This window comes from Phyllobates terribilis, unplaced genomic scaffold (genome assembly GCF_046119375.1).
Source record: "Phyllobates terribilis strain yellow unplaced genomic scaffold, ASM4611937v1 Scaffold_11__3_contigs__length_659146591, whole genome shotgun sequence".
In the NCBI taxonomy this organism is placed as follows: Eukaryota; Metazoa; Chordata; class Amphibia; order Anura; family Dendrobatidae; genus Phyllobates; species Phyllobates terribilis.
In genome coordinates, this window is record NW_027362771.1 from 607,199,589 (window position 1) to 607,216,757 (window position 17,169).

Here is a 17,169-nt window from a genome sequence, read left to right on the forward strand (position 1 = left end):
TTTGAACTACAAAAGGAGGAAAACCTGCGAAAACTGAGATTTTAAGATTGGAATGTAGAAAGGCAGTTTTTAATTGACTCAGTAAAAAGGAAGGAAAGGAAGGATGTTCTAAAGGAAAGAAATGTCCAGGAAGGATGGGAGATTTTGCTAAATTAAATTCTCACTGCACAATCAGTAACAATCCTGAAAAGAAGAAAGAATGGAAAGCATTTATGGAGACCATGGTGGCTGAATACTGAACTTAAAAGCTTGCTAAAAACGAACAAATGAATGAATATCAAATGGAAAAAAGGATTCATATTAGTGTTGAGCGAGCACTAAAATGCTCGGGTGCTCGAAGCTCGGGCCAAGCTCACTGTGATACTCGGGTGCTCGACCCGAGCAACGAGCCCAATGTTAGTCTATTGGAGACCCGAACATTTTTGCGGCGGCTCCCCCGGCAGTCTGTAGAAAGCCTAAAAAGTGCCCAAAACGATAGTGACAGTGCTCAAATGACATTGGGACAGCATGGGGATCGCCCCTGGAAGTATTTCTGACCCCCAGGTCACTGCTGTCAACAACGTGGTCAGAAGTATTAAGCCACTTTTACAGGCTCACAATAAAACGTTCAAAAACGAAAGTGAAAGTGCTTTCCTGTGAAATATGTTAACCCCTTAACGACCATGGGTCTTTCTGTTTTTGTGTTTTCCTTTTTTGCTCCCCTTTTTCCCAGAGCCAGAACTTTTTTAATTTTCGTTCAATATGGCCATGTGAGGGCTTATTTTTTGCGGGACGAGTTGTACTTTTAATCAGCGTCACTGGTTTTACCATATCGTGTGCTGGAAAATGGGAAAAAAATTCCAAGTGCAGTGAAACTGCAAAAAAAATGCAATTCCACAGTTGTTTTTTGGGTCCTTTTTTTACCACGTTCACAGATTGCTAAAACTGACCTGCCATCATTATTTTCCAGGTCGTTATGAGTTCATAGACACCAAGCATGTATAGGTTCTTTTTTATTTAAGTGGTGAAAAAAAAATCCAAAGCTTGCTAAAAAAAACAAAAAAAATGACGCCATTTTCCTAGACCCTTAGCTTCTCCATTTTTCGGAATCTGGGGCCAGGTGAGGGCTTATTTTTTTGCGTGCCGGGCTGATGTTTTTATTGATACCATTTTGGGGTAGATCCGATGTTTTGATTGCCCGTTATTGCATTTTATTGCAAAGTTGTAGCGACCAAAAAAACTTAATTCTGGCGTATAACATTTTTTTCTCGTTACGCCGATTACTGATTGTATTAATTCTTCTTTTATATTGATAGATCGGGCGATTCTGAAAATGGCGATACCAAATATGTGTATGTGTTTTTTTTTATATATATATATATATATTTTATTTTAATGGGGCGAAAGGGGGGTGACTTAAACTTTTATATATTTTTTATTTTATTTATATTTTAAAAACTTTTTTTTTACACTTTCTGCTTGCTTCTATAGTCTCCAGAGGAAATTAGAAGCAACAGTTGTCTGATTGCTTCAACTGCATACAAGCGATGAGCAGATCGCTTGTATGCAGGAGAAATGTTCACTTGCTATGAGCGCTGACAACTAGGTGGCGCTCATAGCAATTGAGACATGACAACCACAGGCGTCTGCTGCAGACCCTGAGTTGTCATGCCCACCCATTGGTGACCCGCGATCACGTGATGGGGTCACTGATGGGCGGGGCTTAGGACTCCCGGAAGCGCGAGTTAAATGCCACTGTCAGAGATTTAACATGTTAACAGCCGCGGGTGGATTGTGATTCCAATAATCAGCTGACATGTGCTCGCTTCAGTGCGGGCTCACCGCCGGAGCCCCCGCTGAACCGGCCTTCCCGACCTGGTGCGTACTATTACTGACCAGGTCGGAAAGGGGTTAAGGAACATCCTTTCCAGGGTAAAGACTTGTGTATAAGGTAAAATAAATAACCAAAACAAAAATACTCCTCCACACCTTGGGCTATGTTCACAAGTAGCATTTTTTATGTGTTTTTGCACGTTTGTATTGCTTTCAACCGTGACAAATGCATTCACCGGGAAATGTCATTTTAACATTTCACAACCTTATCTGGCCATGTGCTGTGTGACACATGCATACAGTGCTAAAAAGACATGGGAACAGCATGGGGAAGACCCCTGGAAGCATCTCTGACACCCAGGTCACAGCCTAAAAGTGTGCCCATCAGAAGTGATCCTTGCCGCATCAGCAGATGCAGACTTGCAACTATCCCCATGCAAGTCCTTGTCCCAGGGCAGTGTTCAATTGTACCTCCTCCATAACTTGCAATACAAGCGCAAGTATGCAGCCTGCCACCCACCCACCCCCAGGCTGCAATACCATACTGCTAGCTTGCTTGCACTTGAAATTGGGCCTTTTAGGCATGTGGAGGTGGAATCTGGCCACCACGTCATGGCTGCGTCGGTAGCCTGGCATTCATACTCAGTCCCCAGCCGCCCGGCGGCCGGGTGTCCACACTTGGCACCCAGCTGCCAGGGGGCGGCCGGGTGTCCATACTCAGTCCCCAGCCGCCCCGCGGCCGGGTGCCCACACACAGTCACCAGCGGCGTGGGGATGGCCGGGTGTCCATAAACGGTCCCCAGCCACCCCTATTTGTCCCGGTGCGCCTTATACACAAGCGCGCATACCAAAACATTACCTGTGCCCTCCCCAGTGCATTTAGTGGGAAGGACAGCCTAACCACAAACACATGGACAAGTGAATGTGGCCAGGAATGGTCCATCTCACTGACACCTTCACACTGGGTTAATATTGTGGAAGCCGGGACACAGTTGGACACTGGGATGCAACACGTCCTCCAGACATAGAGGATTGCGGGTCCTGGGTCAATCAGGATTCAACACAAAGTTCAGAAGGTAGACAGCAGCAGTGGTAGGCCTCCTATACAACGAGTAAATTATTCATGATCATGAGGCCATCCACCTCCTTAGCTTTCTGTTCATTGGAATGCAAGCGCATGTATGTAGTAGCAGCTAGGCCTGAGGTGGTCAGCGTTTTGGCGCATTTTCTACCTCCTTCAAGGATTGCTGGATGTTTTTCTGCTACTATCCCAGTTCTATGACTCACGTTAAAACAAAGCTTCAGGTGATAAATGATGGATGAGGTGGTGGCAAAGGAGAAAGAGCAGGAGGAACAGGGAACATTCACATCAATATCAGGCCAGCCAACCACACATGTCTTGTAGGATATGTTTCTGTAACAAAAGGAGCGGTTCGGCTACACAGTTATAGGGCATACAGTGAGTGCAATGCCTACCAAAAATTTCGAACATTGACAGTGTTCCCCTGCATCTGCTGGATTGGAGTTGCTTCTCTCTCGCCTGTATGCCTTAGTTGGGCAGCGAACTGTGACCTCTGTCGCTACCGTGTTCAGATGGGAATTTTTTTAATAGTTCTGCAGCAAGGGCCTTCTGGTACTGCCCCATTTTTATAGACCTCTCCAACTTATCTATAAGAGAGTGAAAGTTCTCCTTGTAGAGGGGGTCTAAAAGTGTCATCAACCAGTAATGACTGTCACCCAACATTTTGACAATGCGAGGGTCACGGTTAAGGCAGCGTAACATAAAGTCAGCCATGGGTGCCAGACTGGTAATGGGCAAGACTTCCGTGTCCTCACCAAGGTGACCACTGAGTGATCACTAAAATGCTCGGGTGCTCGAAGCTCGGGCCGAGCTTACCGTGATACTCGGGTGCTCGACCCGAGCAACGAGCCCAATGTTAGTCTATGAGAGACCCGAGCATTTTTGCGGCAGCACCCCCGGCAGTCTGTAGAAAGCCTAAAAAGTGCCCAAAACGATAGTGACAGTGCTCAAAAGACATGGGGGCAGCATGGGGATCGCCCATGGAAGCATTTCTGACCCCCAGGTCACTCCTGTCAACAACGTGGTCAGAGGTATTAAGCCACTTTTGCGGGCTCACAATAAAACGTTCAAAAACAAAACTGAAACGGTTTTCCTGTGAAATATGTTAAGGAATTTACTTTCCATGGTAAAAACTTGTGTATAAGGGAAAATAAATAACCAAAATCAAAAATACTCCTCCACACCTTGGGCTTTGTTCACAAGTTGCATTTTTCATGCGTTTTTGCACTTTTGTATTGCTTTCAACCGTGACAAATGCGTTCACCTGGAAATGTCATTTTAACATTTTTCAACCTTATCTGGCCATGTGCTGTGTGACACATGCAAACAGTGCTGAAAAGACAAGGGATCAGCATGGGGAAGACCCCTGGAAGCATCTCACCCCCAGGTAACTGTCTAAAAGTGTGCCCATCAGAAGTGATCCTTGCCGCACCAGAAGATGCAGACTTGCAACTATCCCCGTGCAAGTCCTTGTCCCAGGGCAGTGTTTAATTTTACCTCCCCCATTCCTTGCAATGCAAGCGAAAATATGCAGCCAACCACCCACCGACCCGCAAGCTGCAATACCATACTGCTAGCTTTCACTTGAAATGGGGCCTTTTAGTTTGGAGGAGGCCGAAGCTGGCCACTACCTCATGGCCTCTTCGGCAGCGAGGTATCCATACTCTGTCCCCAGCCGCCCGGCGGCCGGGTGTCCACACTCGGTCCCCAGCCACCCTGATTTCTCCTGTCACCTTCCCCCACACTTTTCTTAGCCTGGCCTGCTTTAGGGCAGCATTGGACGAGCCCACCAGAGAACCAGACTCCTCCAGTGGGCCCTGGCTTCTCCATCAGGGGAGTTGAGAGTGCCTAGGTGAGGAGCATGATGATGATGATAGAAGTTAGCATCTGCTTTGTTTTCTTGGAATGCAAGCGGATGTATGTAGTAGCGGCTAGGCCTGAGGTGGTCCGCGTTTTGGCGCATATCCTAACTCCTCCGAGGATTGCTAGATGTTTTCCTGCTACTATCCCAGTTCTATGACTCCCGTTAAAACAAAGCTTCAGGTGATAAATGATGGATGAGGTAGTGGCAAAGGAGAAATAGCAGGAGGAACAGGGACCATTCACATCAATATCAGGCCAGTCAACCAGATATGTCTTGTAGGATATGTTTCTGTAACAAAAGGAGCGGTTCGGCTACACAGTTATAGGGCATACAGTGAGTGCAATGCCTACCAAAAATTTCGAGCCACTCCAATGCCCCTTGGAAATGACAAGGATTTATAGCAACTGGGTCTCCCGTGCACTGTTGGCCTAAACAGTGAAAGGAAGGCTTTCCAAAAATTATGAGGAACTGCAATGCCCCTTACAAGAGCCATGTGTGGCACCCCAGGGGTCTGGTCACCACAGTAATAGAGATATTACGTCGGAGAGCAAGTGGGAGGTTTCCTGGTCAGGATCCCTTAAACATGCAACATCCTCCTGCCCCAATCCTGGGAGGGGAGAATTCTGCCCTTATAAACTGGATCTGGGGCGGGGTTGAGTGAGTCAGAGAACAGTCAGAGTCAGAGTGAGAGCAAGGGAAAGTAACAGCAAGGAGCTCTGTAGGAGCTAGGAGCTAAAGACCAGGGGCTGGAAGCTGAGCAGAGCTCGCCCTGGCAGAAGACAATAGGAACCGGACACAGGAGTCCAAAGCTGTGAGGACTTATATATCCAGCAGCAGAAACCAGCCGGCAGGGAATTTCAGGTCCTCTGGCCATAGAAGCCCGGAGGCTCAGTCACAAGCAAGGGACCAGCACCGCCGTCGTGGAGCGGAGGCTAACAGAAGGCCCCAAGTCACCAGCCATATGGGTGAGCACTACACGGTACACTCAGGGACGTGGGCTACTTCTACCCGCTTACAGCAAGGTAGCCAGGAAGAGTGCAGACAGACGGGGAGGCCTAAAACTCCACCTTGCCAGGGGAACTCCAGCTTGATCACAGACTGACCAGGCCTCTTATGCTAGCCAGTACTCCCGGGAGGGTCTACCTTATAAGCAAAAATCAAAGAAACTTCGGCACTCCAATGTAGATGCACAAAAAATTTTATTTTATTGTATCGGTAGAACCCCACAGAAAGTAGATCGGCCAACGTTTCGACCTAAAAGGTCTTTATCAGGGCCTTTTCTAAGCATAAATGAAAAATGCATGTTTTAATAAATCAGGAATTAAACCAACATTGTCTGTACACAGGTCGGGATATATTGCATGTAATATGACACAAGGTCTAATTAAATTTACATAATAAAGAAAAATTGCAGATAAGAAATACGATCACCATGCATAATATATAGGGGGCTATCTTCAATAACAATGAAGAAATGGCATAAAACAAGAGACATACTCTAATAAAGGGCTGTGCTTCATGGTATACATGGAATAATGTGTAGTCACAGAAGCCCAGTATCATCAAAATCAATTAATAGACAAAGGATGTTCCATGGGGGAAAAAGGAAAGAAAGGGAATCTGGAGAGGCAGGCATTCTATAGTGCCTATAGGTAGAAGGCATACTAGTCAAATAGAGCGAAATAGGTACATTCTAAATAACAGGAAGGGCGACATAAACACATTCTGTGTATGACATACCTGGTAGATGGGGGAATGTATGAGACAGGTGAAGCGGTGACATGCCGTGCAGTATGAGAGAGATGAAGCCCCATCCTTCTTATAGCCGGTGAGGCAATTAATGCCATGTGTATGGTAGTGTCGGTAATGTGTGTCCGTTCATGCGTGGCGTGCGTGGTGCCCTCTTCCGTCTACCTTATAATCATCAGTAAAGACCCTGAACTGCACTGAAAAGACTCTGAGTCGTTCCTGCTGCGCTCGTGCACCATCACCCCCATCAACCACACTCACTGCCCTGAGACTATACTCCTCCCAAGGGGAGTTATCCCATTCTATGCTGCGCACACAACACCAGCCTCAGCGGTCTGCCTCGCAGCGGTGGTACTCCCTGACCGCAATCCACGGGTGGCACAGTCGGACAATTAACCTCAAAACCTAAGAAAGACTGCCACTGGTTTGACCAGCCTGAGCCACGGGACCGGGTCTCCGCCACGGAGACTACAGACCCCAGAGACGCGGCACTGGGTATCCCACACACATGTACACATGGCCCAGGGGGCGCGTCACATGCAGTACAGCATATTACAAACATAAGTCCCATTATTGGGGTGTGGGTGTCCCATAGTATTTGCTTATGCCTTGCAAGCAAAAGCTGCCAAAAATTAGGACGGAGCAACTTGCAATGCCCCTTACAAGAGCCATGCAGTACAGCATATTACAAACATAAGTCCCATTATTGGGGAGTGGATGTCCCATAGTATTTGCTTATGCCTTGCAAGCAAAAGCTGCCAAAAATTAGGACGGAGCAAATTGCAATGCCCCTTACAAGAGCCATGCAGTACAGCATATTACAAACATAAGTCCCATTATTGGGGAGTGGGTGTCCCATAGCATTTGCTTATGCCTTGCAAGCAAAAGCTCCCAAAAATTAGGATGGAGCAAATTGCAATGTCCCTTACAAGAGCCATGCAGTACAGCATATTACAAACATAAGTCCCATTATTGGGGAGTGGGTGTCCCATGGTATTTGCTTATGCTTTCCCAGCAAAGCTGCCAAAAATTAGGACGGAGGAACTTGCAATGCTGGCACCCTGGTGGTATAGTGGTGGTGGAGGCTGAGGATAAGGAGAAGAAGATTAAACAGCGGAAACGAGGAAGTGTATACCCATGTGTGGGTGTGAAGCGGTGCATGTGAATACACCTTCCGAAATAACACAGTGGATTTGACTTTGTGTTACTCTGCTGTTATTTGGTGGTGATGAGAAGTCAGGCCCAATCCAGCCCTTGTTCATTTTGATAAGGGTCAGCTTGTCAGCATTGTCAGTTGACAGGCGAGTGCGCTTATCAGTTATAATTCCCCCAGCGGCACTAAAAACACGCTCCGATAACACGCTAGCGGCAGGGCAGGCCAGGACCTCCAAGGTGTACAGAGCAAGTTAATTCCAAGTGTCCAGCTTGGATACCCAATAATTATAAGGCACAGAGGAATCACGGAGGACGCTGGTACGATCGGCAAGGTTCATCTTTTGAAACTTTCCACTCCTTATGAGAGTACCCCGCGCCTCAGGGCCTGAAAGCTGGTCGGGTGTCAGAAAACTGTCCCAAAACGCTGACAGTGTTCCCCTGCCTCTGCTGGATTGGAGTTGCATCTCTCTCACCTGTACGCCTTGGTTGGGCAACGAACTGTGACCTCTGCCGCTAGCGTGTTCAGATGGGAATTTTTTTAAGAGTTCTGCAGCAAGGGCCTTCTGGTATTGCCCCATTGTTGTAAACCTCTCCACCTCAGGAATAAGAGAGTGAAAGTTCTCCCTGTAGCGGGAGTCTACAAGTGTCACCAACCAGTAATGACTGTCACCCAACATTTTGACAACGCGAGGGTCACGGTTAAGGCAGCGTAACATAAAGTCAGCCATGCGTGCCAGACTGGTAACGGGCAAGATTTCCGTGTCCTCACCAAGATGACGACTGACCATGCTCTCCTCCTCCTCCTCCTCTTCCTCCTCCCCTGTGTCCTCAGGCCACCCACGCTGAACCGACGGTATGACACTTGTACAGGTACTACCGTCTACAATGCATGATAGATGCTCCTGTTCTTCCTCCTCCTCCTCCTCCTCTCCCTCATTGTCCCCCAATGCACATTGGGATGAGATGAGGCTGGGCTATGTGTAATCGCCCGCTACGGCTTCTTGATCCATCTCATCATACTCTGGCTGCAATGCCTCCTCTTTAATTCTCTGCAGAGAGCGTTGCAAGAGACAGACAAGTGGGATGCTGATACTAATGATGGCGTCATCGCCACTCACCATCTTGGTGGCCTCCTCAAAGTTTGTCAGGATGGTACATATGTTAGACATCCAGGTCCACTCCTGAGGTATTATGTGTGGAGTCTGACCTGAATATCGACGGCCTTGTTGCAGCTGGTACTCCACAACTGCTCTCTTCTGCTCACAAATCCTTTGCAACATGTGGAGGGTAGAGTTCCAACGTGTGGGGACATCACACACCAGTCGGTGTGCCGGAAGCTGCAAACGCTGCTGCAACACAGCAAGGGTGGCGGAAGCTGTAGCCGACTTGCGAAAATGAGCTGACAGGCGGCGTACTTTCACGAGCAGATCTGGCAACTCGGGGTACGATTTAAGAAACCGCTGAACCACGAGGTTAAGCACATGAGCCAGGCATGGTACATGTGTGATCTCACCTCGCCTCAGAGCCGCCACCAGGTTACGGTCATTGTCACACACGACCATACCGGGATGTAGGTTCAGCGGTCTCAGCCAGAGATCTGCCTGCTCTTTCACAGCTGTCCACAACTCACAAGCAGTGTGAGGTTTATCACCTAAGCTTATGAGTTTCAGCACAGCCTGTTGCCGCTTGGCGGAGGCAGTACTGCAATGCTTCCAGCTTGTAACTGATGTGGTGATATCTGAGATGGAGGCTGAACATGAGGAGGAGGAGGAGGAGGATGCGCAGGAGCTGTACACTGTGGGGGCAACTCTGACTGACATAGGGCCCGCAATCCTCGGTGTGGGGAGGATGTGTTCCGTCACAAGGTCTGACTGGGTCCCGGCTTCCACTATGTTTACCCAGTGTGCCGTCAGAGAGATGTACCGTCCCTGGCCACAAGCACTTGTCCACGTGTCTGTTGTCAGGTGGACTCTCCCAGTAACTGCGTTGTTGAGGGCATGGCAGATGCTTTGGGACACGTGCTTGTGTAGTGCGGGGATGGCACACCGGGCAAAATAGTGTCGGCTGGGGACCGAGTACCGAGGGATGGCCACCGCCATAACATTGCGGAAGGATTCCGTCTCCACCAGCCTAAAAGGCAGCATTTCCAATGCAAGCAGTCGTGAAACGTGCGAATTTAGGACTGTGGCCTGTGGGGCGTTAGCTGCGAATTTCCGCTTTCGTTCAAAGGTCTGGGATATGGACAATTGAACGCTGCAGTGAGACGTGGACGTTGATCCTGTTTCTTGAGAAACTGTCATAACAAGTGAAGACTGAGAGGAGGGGGCATCTTTACATGCAGTATGGACAGGGGATTGCCTTGCACACACAACAGGGGGTTCTATTGCACGCACAACAGTGGAAGAAGCAGTGGTGACACCCGCTGACACTGGTCGTGGACCCTGGGTTTCGCCCCACAAAGTCGGGTGCTTTGCTGCCATGTGCCTGATCATGATGGTGGTGGTCAGGCTGGTAGTTTTGTCACCCCTGCTGATGCTGGCATGGCAGGTGGAACATATGGGCTTTTTGGGGTTAACAGCAGAGTCTTTAAAAAATTCCAGACTCTGGAAGGCCTACCGCTTGTACTGGCAACGTCCCTCGTGTTGGTGTTACGGGGAACGGTTGCCTGCCTTCTGTCTGCGGCCACCACACTGCTTCTTCCTGCATGTTGGGGTGCTCTGCCTCCCTCCCCCGTGTGCTGCTGGCCTCACTCTGCATGTCCTCCTTCCACGTTGGGTCAGTTACTAGATTATGTACCACCTCCTCCTCTTCCACTTGCGCACCACGATCCTCCTCCTCACTTCCTGGCAATTGTGTCTCGTCATCGTCCACCTCTTGTGACAGATTGCCAAAGTCGACTTCCTGTGGCCGTGGCTGTTCAAATATTTGGGCATCGCAACATGGGATCTCCTCTTTAGTGTTGAGCCACCCCCGTAGTGTTCGAGTTCGGTTCGGTTCGTCGAACACCCGTGTGTTCGCCGAACTGTTCGTCGAACTGTTCGTCGAACACCTTCGAACACCGTTAAAACCAATGGCAGGCAAACAAAAACACATAGAAACACATAGAAAACACCTTCAAAGGTGTCCAAAAGCTGACAAACTGCTCAGAAGACACAACTAACACATGGAAAAGTGACAAGTACATATAGTCATGCGAAAAGAAAAGAGGTGGAGGAGTAAAAGGAGGGGGAGACACAGATATAGGCATGTCATGCCCTTCTAAAATCCAAAAAGTGAGAAGCCGAGACGGCCAGTCCGCTCCTGCCCGTGCCACCTCCGTGTCGCCGGGTTTGTGCCAAAGCCGCGGTGAACCCTGACGGCCAGCCCCCCTCTCCCAATACTGGTGTGTGTCCGCTGGTGGGTCGAGAGAGCCCCCCTGTGGTGGAGGCAGCTCTAAGCTTTTTAGTTTAAATTGTCCCTCTAATTTGAATGAATACACTTTAAATCCATTTACAAGGATCTATTGGAGGGCAAGTCTCATGCCAGCAGCCGCGTAATTCCAGCTCCAGTAGCGTCCACTAAAGCTGCTGCAGTTAAAAAGCTTTTATAAGGATCGAGCTCGGCTGTCCACCGCAAGGCATCCTAGTGCCAGTCCCAGCCCCTATGCCTTGGGGTGCCTCCTGATGCTCTTCACTAAGTATCCCGTGGTCCCGAAGCATTTCCTTTGAAAAAATTAAGTGTCCAAACTACAGGTGGTGTAGCTTGCTTAACAGCCGGGATAATCCGCTGACTAGCAGACACTGCTACTAGGCACAAAGTATTTCCTGGGCTAGATGCAGTTAAAAATTTGTAAGTAGATACTCTCGTTGGATGCTGAGAAAGCATTCCATAGAGTCTCCTGGCACGCCATATATGATTCTCTTAAAAAGCTTGGGGTAGGGGTCTAGGGGACCCTTTTATAGCCAAAATCACGGCCCTGTATCACAATACGTCACCTAGGCTGAAGATAAATGGAACTGTAGCACCGAGGGCTCGGTTGCTACAGACGTATTGCACCTCACCCAGAGGTGTGATATCTCACTCTCAGATAAGGATGGAGTGTGGATCAGGACCCGACACCTGCATGCATTACACCACATTGCCGTGGGGCAGGGCGACCAATATGCCCCTGAGATGGGCACGACAGTCCCTGTCCCTGGCTGGAGTGGGGGGAGGGAACACTGAGGAAGGGGAACCCTGCAGTACAGGAGCAGGGAGGAAGCAGTTCCTGGGTGCATTGAGAAGGGAGTATAAAAGGTGGGCACCATCTTAGTTCAGTGCAGAGAAGTCTGAGCAGAAGTGGCAGGGAGCAGGGGCTCTGCATGAGCTCTGCTCCGGAGGCGGGCCTAGTAACAGAGGCCCAGGCCTGCAAGAGGGAGAAGGAAGGAAGAGGAGCGGAGAAGGCTCCAGGAACGAGGAATGAAGGGATCCCAGGGGTGCGGACGGGCGAGTCGCCACCGCACGCCCGAATCCACCTGCGTGGAGGGGTCAGGCCAAAGGGGGAGACCGGTCCCCGAACTAGTGGAGGCAGGAAACGACCCTCAGCTAGAAACCGGAGGCTCTGACATTTTATGTGGCGCAGCCCCTTGCTCCACCCGCTAGGAAGGCACCACATAGGGTCAGGGAAACTGGCGCCAAGTTTACCAAGAGGAGGCCCGAGGCAGCCGGACAGAAGTGTTGGTAAGAAAGGCCAGACAAAGGACACATAAAGGGGGTCCTGTGAAGCTCTCCAAAGTTATCTGGAAGTTGTCTGAGCCCCTCACCTGGTGAGCACAGTACGACGTGGGCAGCCGTTACCTGCAGACGTGGTCTGGATAATAAGAACTGTGAGTAAAGGCCCTGAACTGCATCACTGACTCCGTGTCGTTACTGCTGCTGCCCTGCACCATCACCCCCATCCTCCGCATACACTGCCCTGAGGCTATACTCCTCCCGTGGGGAGTTATGCTACGCACTGCTGCACCCACAACACCAGCCTTAGCGGTCTGCCCTGTAGCGGCGGTTCACTCTGACCGCAATCCACGGGTGGCGTAGTCGGACATTTAAACATCAAAACCACATAAATAGTTCCGCCACTGGTTTGACCGCCCTGAGCCACGGAACCGGATCGCCGCCACGAAGACTACAACCACCAGCATCCACCAAAAAGGGTCCGGCTCCGGGTGTCCCAAGGCCCAGGGGGTGCGTCAGAACATTTTCATCACCATTCACAATCACCAATGGGACAAGGCAGGGATGTCCTCTGTCCCCTCTCTTATACATCCTAGTGACGGAGCACCTGCTCTCATCAATTCGCCATAACCCCAATATTAGGTGGATTGAGGTGGGAGGCACCGAGTACAAGTGCTCTCTATTTGCTGATGATGTCCTAGTATATATCACTCAATCACATATATCCATCCCTGCTGTTATGGCTGAAATAGATCACTTCGTTACATGGTAAAATTTTAAAATCAATGCAGCGAAGTCTGAGGCCCTCGATGTCTCCCTTCCTAAATCCATATAGGATTCCATCCAGTCCAACTTTCCCTTTGCCTGGCCCTCACAGGGTATCAAATACTTAGGAATTCCTATTCATAGAGACCTCTCCCATCTATGTTATCTTAATTTTGGGCCCTTTATTGAACAATTCCATACAGACCACGGTTGGCAAGTTAGAACTGTAAGATTCACTACGTGAACCACTGGTGTTTTGTGGAAAAGCACATGTACACCGCGTTCCAAATTATTATGCAAAAAGTGTTTAGGAGTGATAAGGGAAGAATTTGTTTGTTTGTCAGTTAAACTCATTGATGGTGATGTGTGTCAGGGCTCTTTATATCACTGTAAGCAATTGCAGACACCTGTGCTAATTAGTTTGGCAGGTGTGTCCAATGAAAGGCAAGACTACTTAAGAAGGCTCTCTCACATTATTAAGCAGCCTACATTTTCTGCCAAAATGGGAAAGAAAAAGGATGTGTCGGCTGCTGAGAAGCAACAAATTGTGGAGTGTTTAGGTCAAGGCATGACTACAATCAACATTGTGCGATGATCAGGATGAAGTGTCTTGGCAATCAAGAAGTATGTAGCTGATTCACAGTACACACGTGTGCGTGCTGATAAGGGCAAATTGAGGACTCTTTCCTACAGGCAATTACGTCAGGTTGAAAGAGCAGCGGCAAAAAAGCCTTGTCATAGCAGCAGACAAGTTTTTGAAGCTGCTTGTGCCTCCAACGTCCCCCGAACAACAAGATGCAGGGTCCTTCAGAGGTTTGCAGCTGTGCATACGCCATCCTGTCGACCTCCTCTATCCACTTCACACAAGCAGAAACGGCTCCAGTGGGCCAAACATTACATGAAGACTGATTTCAAAACTGTTTTGTTCACGGATGAGTGCCGTGCAGCGCTCGATGGTCCAGATGTGTGGAGTGGAGGATGGCTGGTTGATGGACACCCCTCGCAAACACGGCTACAGCGCCAACAAGGAGGAGGTGGAGTAATGTTTTGGGCTGGAATCATGGGGAGAGAGATTGTCGGCCCCTTTAGGATCCCTGAAGGCGCTAAAAATGAACTCCATAATGTATGTGGATTTTCTCAAACAGCACTTCCTGCCATGGTTCAAGAAGAAGAACCGTGTATTTCACAGCAAGATCATTTTTCTGCATGATAATGCACCATCTCATGCTGCACATAAAACATCTGCATCTCTGGCTGATATGGGCATAAAAGGGGACAAACTTATGGTGTGACCCCCATGCTCCCCTGACCTCTACCCCATTCAGAACCTTTGGAGCATCATTAAAAGGAGTGTCTATGATGGCGGGAGGCAGTTCACATCTAAGCAACAGCTCTGGGAGGGTATTCTGTCCTCATGCAAAACAATTGAAGCAGAAACCATCCAAAACCTGACAAATTCAATGGACGAGAGAGTTCAGAAGGTCCTTTCGAACAAGGGGTCCTATGTGAAAATGTAACATCACCTAGAATAAAGTTTTGAGTTGAAAACTGTTTGATTTCAGTTTCTAACAACCTGCTAATGCTTATAATTTCAAAAATGACCATTTTTTTTGTCTTTATTAAAATGAAAAGGTTGATCGAAAAGTTTGGGGGATCTAAGAGTGTGGCAACCCAGTAGTCATGATTACTTCGAATTCTGACAATATGAGGGTCATGCTGCAGGTAGTGCAGCAAGAAGGCACTTATGTGTCTTGCGCATCTCGGAGCCCCAAAATTATTTTCCGGGCTAGATGCAGCTAAAAATTATTTTTAATTTTAAATCTGGTGAAGCTTATTATAGATGGCCTAATAGGATCAGTGCTGCACACTGCTACAAAGCCCAAATTATTTTCCAGTCAAGATACAGATAAACATGATTAGTAATTTGAAAGCTTAAAACGGTTGGTAGGGTGATTTTAACCAATCATCAAGCTTTTACTCTCCCCAGGATGACACAGGGGTAGAAAAGTCGTTTCGGATCCATGATTTGTTCATCTTTATGAACGTGAGTCTGTCTACATTATCAGTGGAGAGCCGCGTGCGCTTATCTGTCAGCACACCACCAGCAGCGCTGAACACACGTTCAGACAGAACGCTGGCTGCGGGGCATGACAAGATCTCCAAGGCGTAAGTGGCTAGCTCCGGCCATTTATCCAGATTGGAAGCCCAAAAAGAGCAAGGGTCCAGTGACACAGTCGTGGCTTCAATGTTTACTTGGAGATACTCCTGTACCATCGTCTCTAGGCGTTGACTATGTGTCAGACTTCTTGTCTCCTGTGGCCTTGCAAAGGATGGGCTAAAAAAGTGGTGAAATGATTCCGCAAAATTGATGTTACCAGCAGATACTGTGGTTCTGTTACGGTTTGAGTGCTGAACACTTGACGGTCCCACGGTTGGCAAGTTGGAACTGTGAGATTCACTACGTGCACCACTGGTATTTTGTGGAAAAGCACATGTAAGATTCTGCAACAGTCTCTGCTGATACTCCTGCATGCGTGCATCCCTTTCTATGGCAGGAATAATTTCTGCAAATTTACTTTTGTACCGGGGATCTAACAGTGTGGCAACCCAGTAGTCAGGATTATTTCTAATTCTCACAATTCGAGGGTCATGTTGCAGGTAGTGCAGCAAGAAGGCACTCATGTGTGTTGCGCATCCAGGAGCACCAAGTCCCTGTTGTGTTGGTGGCGAGGTAAAAATCATGCTTCCTTCCTCTGTCCTCTCCCCCCAACCTCGCTCAACAGAAATGTGATCAAGGTCTCCCTCATCTGATGAGTCTTCCATCAGTTCGTCCTCCACTTCTTCCTGGGCTCCTGCACCTTCCTCACTAGTTTGGCTGCTACCATGCGCCCTGGTAAAATCATCTCCCCCACCCTCACATGCCTGCCGCCCTGGTGCTGCCGACCGTCTGGACCTTGCAGATGTTAGCCCTTCCGCATACAACTCCTCCTCCTCTACTTCCTCCACCTCCTCTTGTGCCACCACCTGACTCCGAATTCTGTTTAACATGTGCTCCAGCATGTAAATCACCGGAATAGTCATGCTGATAATGGCATCGTCAGCACTAAACATCTTCGTCGCCATTTCAAAACTGTGCAGAAGGGTGCATAGGTCCCTGATCTGAGACCACTCCTCCAGCGTGATTTGCCCCACCTCTGAATCTCGTTGGCCCAGGCTATACGTCAGAACGTATTGCACCAGGGCTTGTCGGTGCTGCCACAGTGGCTGCAACATGTGCAGAGTTGAATTCCACCGGGTAGGCACATCGCATTTTAGCCGGTGAAGTGGCAGGCCCAACGACTTCTGTAGAGATGTAAGTCGCTGAGCTGCGGGATGCGAACGGCGGAAGTGAGCACACAGCGACCGTGCCCTCTGCAGAAGGCCATCTAGTCTGGGATAGTGGGCTAAAAATTGCTGGACAACCAGGTTCAACACGTGAGCCATACAAGGCACGTGTGTGACATTGCCCCGGCGAAGGGCCGCACCCAGGTTTGCAGCATTGTCGCACACGGCCTTCCCTGGTTTCAGGTCCAGTGGAGACAACCATTCATGAAATTGGTTCTCCAGAGCTGACCACAACTCCTCAGCTGTGTGACTCACATTTCCCAGACATTTCAATGTAAAAACCGCCTGATGACGTTGCCAGCATAGTAAGGAGGTGTGCAGGATCCCTTCTGCGCAGTTAGAAAGCTTGTGGCATGACCAGACAGGCTTTGGGTGCAGGTGGAAGACCGAGAGGAGGTTGAGGAGGCAGAAGCAGTGGAGGAAAAATGACATAAAGAGGATTGACGCACAACTCGTGGTGACGGCAAGACTTGGACAGCAGCCCCTTGTCCTGCTGTCACCATAGTTACCCAGTGCCCAGTCAGCGACATGTAACGCCCCTGTCCATGCCTACTCGTCCAAGTGTCTGTGGTGAAATGCACCCTGTCACACACAGAGTTTCTCAAAGAAGCGGTGATGTTGTGTGCGACATGCTGGTGGAGCGCAGGCACACATTTCTTTGAGAAGTAGT